Here is a 6,418-nt window from a genome sequence, read left to right as displayed (position 1 = left end):
TTATGTGCTGTGGAGTCTGTACAGGGTTTCCGAGGCTGTAAACCTTTATGGGAGCAGAAAGCCTCATCTTTCTCCCGCGGAACACCTGTAGTTTAGAACTGCTGACCTTGCGTTTACAGCCCGATTCATAACCACTGCGCTACCAGAGCTCCTTACGTTGTTTAAAAAGGGTATTTGCAGTGAGTCAATCACTGGTTTTGTAAAATTCTCAAGTTCTCTGGCCATTGACTTCATCTTATCACCAAAGCCATATTTTCCAACTACCAATCCATTTTCTTTGTTTCCAACTTTCACATTCCAATCACCAATGCATGTTGATTGCATGTTTGATTGATTTCATATTTCAGCCTTTGGTTAAAAAATTTTTTCAGTTTTTTCATCTTTGGCATTATTGATGGGACTTGTCTTCCTTGTAGGTTTGTGGGTGTTTTCCTATCACTGATCTTGCACTTTGGGTGAAATTTGAAACGTTCTTCAGGGTGAGTGCGATCCTTTGTCAATTTGTCATTCATTCTCAGCACAGCCATCTGGAGCAAATTTTGTGTAATTCTGCCCTCTTGTGGCTATTTCTAGGATAACAAGTACCATTTACCTTACCTCTCTGATGTTATCTTGAAACTGAACACCAGAGGGCAGAGTTCTCGATACTAGCTTACCTAATGTGTCCCCTCTCCTTTTTCAGCAGATAATTTCAAAAATATCTTTGTTGTTGTTAAGAACTTTCAATCGGTTCCGACTCATAGATACCTTCTATCGGGTTTCTGAGAATTTTAAATCTGCAGGAGCACAGTGCTTCATCTTTCTCCCTTGAAATGGCTGTTGGTTTGAACCTCGGACCTTGTGGTTCACAGCCAAATGCTAATCAAACGGAATCACGGTGCATGCCCCCCATGATATCATGTACAATTCATATGTCATACACTCGCCCATTTAAACTGTATCATTCAATAGTTTTAATATATTCACAGAGTGGTTACAACTGTCATGACAATTTAATTAAAAGCATTCTCATCACCCCCCAAAAAACACTCTACCTATTTGCAAACCTATTAGACAACCACCTGTAAGCATTCTGTCTTTATATGCCTGGTCGGGCCATTTCCTATACAGGGAATCATCCAGCATGGGGTCCTTTGTGACTGGCTTCTTTGCCTTTAGCATGATGCTGTTCAGGTTAATTCATGTCGTATTACGGCATGTCTCAGTACTTGGTTCCTTTTTCATGGACAAATAATATTTCATTGTATTGATATGTATTTATACTTACTCATGCATGAGTTGAAGGACATTTAGGTGGTTTCCACTTTCAAATGTAATGAACATTTATTTGTGTGCAAGTTTTGTGAGCACATGTTTTCATTTAATTCCACCTAGGAATGCAATTTTACATAAAATGTTTACACCACCCAGAGACTCAAAGTGATTGATGTTGTGCCTAGTGTTGTTAGGTGTCAGTGAGTCAGTACTGACTCATAGTGACCTTATGCACAACAGAATGAAACACTGCCCCCTTCTGCTGCCACTGTGCCAATCCATCTTCTTGGGAGTCTTCCTATTTTTCACTGACCCTCCACTTTACTAAGCATAATGTGCTTCCTCCTGATAATATGTCCAAAGTATGAGAGACAAGACTGGCCATCCTGGATTCTAAGGAGAATTTTGGCTGTGTACTTCTTCTAACAAAGATCTGTTTGTTCTTTTGGCAATCCATGGTACTTTCAATGTTCTCTTCCAATACCATAACTCAAATGCATCAATTCTTCTATAGTTTTCTTTATTTATTGTCCAACTTTTGCAAGCAAATAAAGTTATTGAAAATACCATGGCTTGGATCAGGTGCACCATAATTGTCAAACTGACATCTTTGCTCTTCAACACTTTAAAGAGGTCTTGTACAGCAGATTGCCTAATGTAATATGTCGTTTAATTTCTTGACTACTGCTTCCATGAGTGTTGATGGTTGATCTGAGCAAAATGAAGTCTTTGACAGCTTCCATCTTTTTCCATTTATCTGGATGCTATTTATTGGTCCAGTGGTGAGGATTTTTGTTGTCTTTACATTGAGGTGCAACCTATACCAAAGGCTGTGGTCTTTCATCTTCATCAAGAAGTATTTTAAGTCCTCTTTGCTTTCAGCAAGCAAGGTTGTATCATCTGCATATGGCTGGTTGTTAATAAATCTTCCTCCAATCCTGATGCCACATTCTTCTTCTTGTAACTCAGCATACAGATTGAATAGATATGGTGAAAGAATACAATCCTTGTGCACATCTTTCCTAATTTTAAACCATTCAGTGTTCCCTTGTTCTATTCAAACAACTGCCTCTTTGTCTGTGTCCAAGTTCCTCGTGAACACAGTCAAGTGTTCCAGAATACTCATTCTCCACAACGTTGTCCATAGCTTATCATGAGCCACACAATTGGAAGTCTTTGCATAGTCAAGAATGCACAGGTAAACATCTTTCTGATATTCTCTATTTTCAGCCAAGGTCCATCTGATGTCAGCAATGATATCCCCCGTTCCACATCATTTGAATCTGGCTTAAATCTCTGGTAGCTCCCTGTCAATGTACTGTTGCAGTCGTTTTGAATGATCTTTAGCAAAATTTTATTTGCATGCTATATTAATGATATTTTCCAATTATTTCCCCATTCTGTTGGGTCACCTCTCTTTGGAATGGGCACAAATATGGATCTCTTCCAATCAGTCGGCCAGATAGTTGTCTTCCAAATTTCTTGGCAGAGATGAGTGAGTGCCTCCTGTGCCGCCTCACTTTCTTGAAAGATTTCAATTTTTATTCCATCAATTCCTGGTGCCTTGTTCTTTGTCAATTCCTTCAATGCACCTTGGTCTTCCTCCTTCAGTATCATTGGCTTTTGATCATATGCTACCGTTTGAAATGGTTGAACATCAACCATTTCTTTTTGGTACAGTGTCTCTGTGAATTCCTTCCATCTTCTTTTGATGCTTTCTGCATCATTCATTTTGATCATAGAATCCTTTGATATTATAAGTCAAGGCTTGAATTTTTGTCTTCAGTTCCCTCAGTTTGAGAAATGCTGTGTTTTTCCTTTTTGGTTTCTTACTCCAGGTCTTTGCACATTTTATTATAATATTTTACTTTGTCTTTTTTAACTGCCCTTTGAAAGTCACCTGTTTTGCCTCCTCATTTCTTCTATTTGCTTTAGCATCTCTACTCTGAGAAAAGCAAATTTCAGAGTCTTTTCTGACATTCCATTTTCGTCTTTTTCTTCTTTCTTATCTTCTTAATGACCTCTTGCTTTCTTCTTTCATGATGTTCTTGATGTCATTCCACAACTCCTCTCGTCTTTGGTCTTTAATGCCTAATGCATCAAATCTGTTCTTCAGATGATCTCTAAATTCAGGTGGAATATGTTCAAGGTCATATTTTGGCTCTTGTGGACTTGTTTTATTTTGCTTTAGCTTCAGCCTAAACATGCATATGAGCAATTGATGGATGGTATGTTCCATAGTGTGCCCCTGGCCTTGTTTTGTCTGATTATATGGCGCCTGACACCTTCACATTCAACAGATGTGGTCAATTTGATTTCTGTGTGTTCCTTCTGGTGAGGTCCATGTGATAGTCGTCTTTTACATTGTTTAATAAGGGTATTTGCAATGAAAAAAGTCATTGGTCTTGCAAAGTTCTATCATGTGATCTCTAGCATCATTTCTATTACCAAGACCATATTTTCTAAATAGTAATCCTACCTCTTTGTTTCCAACCTTTGCATTCCTATCATCAATAATTATCAATACATCTTGATTGCATGTTTGATCAATTTCAGACTGAAAAAGTTGATAAAATTCTTCCATTTCATCATCACTGGCTTTAGTAGTTGGTGCGTAAAGTTGAATAATAGTTTTATTAACTGGTTTTGCTTGTAAATGTATGGATATTATCTTATTACAGACAATGTAGTACTTCAAGATAGATCTTGAAATGTTCTTCTTGATGATGAATGCAATGCCATTCCTCTTCAATTTGTCATTCCTTGCATAGTAAACCATGTGATTGTCAGATTTAGAATGGCCAACACCAGTCCATGTCAGCTCATTAATGCCTAGGATATCAATGTTTATGCATTCTACTTCATTTTTTACCACTTCCTATTTTCTGAGATTCATACTTTGTACATTCCATGTTCTAATTATTAATGGATGTTTACAGCTGTTTCTCCTTATTTTGAGTTGTGCCCCATCAGCAAATGAAGGTCCTGAAAGCTTCACTCCATTCTCCTCATCACGGTCAACTCTACTTTGAGGAAGCAGCTCTTCCTCAGTTATATTTAGAGTGCCTTCCAAGCTGAAGGGCTTATTTTCCAGCACTATATCTGACAGTATTCAGGGGCTCTTCATCCTGTTTCGATATTCAATATTTGGGTGCTATCTGACAGTGTTCCGCTGCTGTTCATAATGTTTTCAGTGACTAAATATTCAGCAGTAGTGTGCCTCTCCTTCTTAGTCTGTCTTAGTCTGGAAGCTCAGCTGAAACCTGCCCACCATGGGGGACCGTGATGGTATTTAAAATACCTATGACATAGCTTCCAGCCTCACAGCAACATGCAAGCCACCACAGTGTGACAAACAGATGAGTGGTGACAAACTGACAGATGTGTGTTGAAAAGTAACGTATAGTAACGACATATACTAATTAATACACTTAAATGTCAAGTCAGAATTCCACCAGCAGTATAGAAAGTTGGGAATTCAAACACACATAAAAGCGTCCCCAATCAAGGAACTAACTCTAACATTGGTAGGAAACTGCAACACCTCTACAAGAATAAGATAACCTAATTAAAAAATGATCAGAGGTCAGTTATTGTTAAGTGTTAGAGAGTTGATTCCAACTTATGGGGAACCTATTCTCAGTGACCCAGTGGTTTCTGAGGAGCAGCAGGTGGGTTTGAACTGCCCACTTGCTGTTCCCAGTTCAGTGATTTTGTTAGTAAGTAGGATTTTCATGCCAACCTTTAATTTTGGAGACTATGTTGTTGTTGTTAAGTACTGTGGAGTCGGTTCCAACTGAAAGTGACCCTGCACAGGGTTTCCTAGGCTATAAGTCTTTTTGGGAGCAGAACACCTCATCTTTCTCCCGCAGAACCGCTGGTAGTTTTGAACTGCTGACCTTGAGTTTGGCAGCCTGACTCGTAACCACTATGCTACCAGAACTCCTTTGGAGAATGCAAAAAGCAAAGAGTGGAACTCTACAGAGAAGCTAGAGTGTGTGACTCTTAAATTTGAACCTATTCCATTAGACACTGAACAACAGGCTGCTAATGAACCAAGCACATCAGCTTTGCCAAAAACCTCAGTTAAAGTGATCAAAAGAACTCTGAAAGAAGAAAAAGCTTCCTGTTCACTAAATGCACAAGGCAGTGATGAGCAAAAACGTCGAAAGATTCCCGTTCCACCACTACCAGAAAAACTGCCACCCATTAACCTGGTTCATCGTGACACTGTGTGGACCTGGTGCCAAAAATTAAAACTGAGCACCAAAGGCAGAAATTGGAAGTATATAGAAGACTCTGTGACCATGCTTACCCAAATCAAAAGGATATTCCTGCCACAGCAAAGGAAGCCAAGGTTCAGACACGGTTACAAAAGAAATCAAATGTGTACGTGAGGAATAGGCCTCTGGAGACTGAGAAAAGGAAGATCAGTTCTGGAGAGACTGATTCTCCTGAAGTGGCTCCTCCCACTGAGGAGATGGGGGCACCTGCCCTTGAATAAACTCTCCTGGAGAAAGTTAATACAGCACAAGAGACTTGTGGTATCACGTGGTGTGTGGTACATGGAAGAAGTCTCCCTGCAAACACAGATGGTTGGGTTCACCTATAATTTCATGCCGGACAAGTCTGGGTTCCTGAAAAGCTAGGGAGAGGGTGTGCTCTCTTCGTATTACCTGCCTATAATTTTCCACCTCCGCACCTGGAGGACAATATGTTGTGCCCCAAATGTGTCCAAAGGAACAAGGTGTTAATGAAAAGCCTCCAATAAGACTAGACTAACTGGGGCAAAAGGCACTTCCATATTGCAATGATTAATTGAAAGAGTGCAACAATGGATTCCATGGCAACACTGACGTATCTTCAGTCCACACCCTCCCATATTCCTGTCTGTTGTGTGCACAGACTGACAATCTGAACCTTGGAGGCAACACTCTCCCACAATATTGCTTGCTGCCTCCTGAGTTGGGACACAGGAGATACTGATTTTTAAAATGGAAACTACCATTTCAGCTAATAAAATGAAAAAGTCTATACTATCCCTCTGAACTACAAATGACTTCAACACTTTTTTTAAATGGGAAGTTCAACAGAAAGTTGTGAAGGAGAACTGAGTAAAGAGTGGGAAGGTCACTGAAGTTTCTGCAATATTTTTCTCATAATA

At 39.5% G+C, this 6,418-nt stretch overlaps 1 pseudogene; it reads left to right on the top strand.

Moving 5' to 3' along the window:
* Nucleotides 1-3,475: 3,475 nt before the first annotated feature.
* Nucleotides 3,476-6,025, top strand: LOC102837532 (annotated as a pseudogene).
* The last annotated feature ends 393 nt before the right edge of the window (nt 6,026-6,418 follow it).

Source organism: Chrysochloris asiatica, unplaced genomic scaffold (genome assembly GCF_000296735.1).
Source record: "Chrysochloris asiatica unplaced genomic scaffold, ChrAsi1.0 scaffold00020, whole genome shotgun sequence".
Classification (NCBI taxonomy): domain Eukaryota; kingdom Metazoa; phylum Chordata; class Mammalia; order Afrosoricida; family Chrysochloridae; genus Chrysochloris; species Chrysochloris asiatica.
This window is presented reverse-complemented; position numbering and strand designations above follow the sequence as displayed.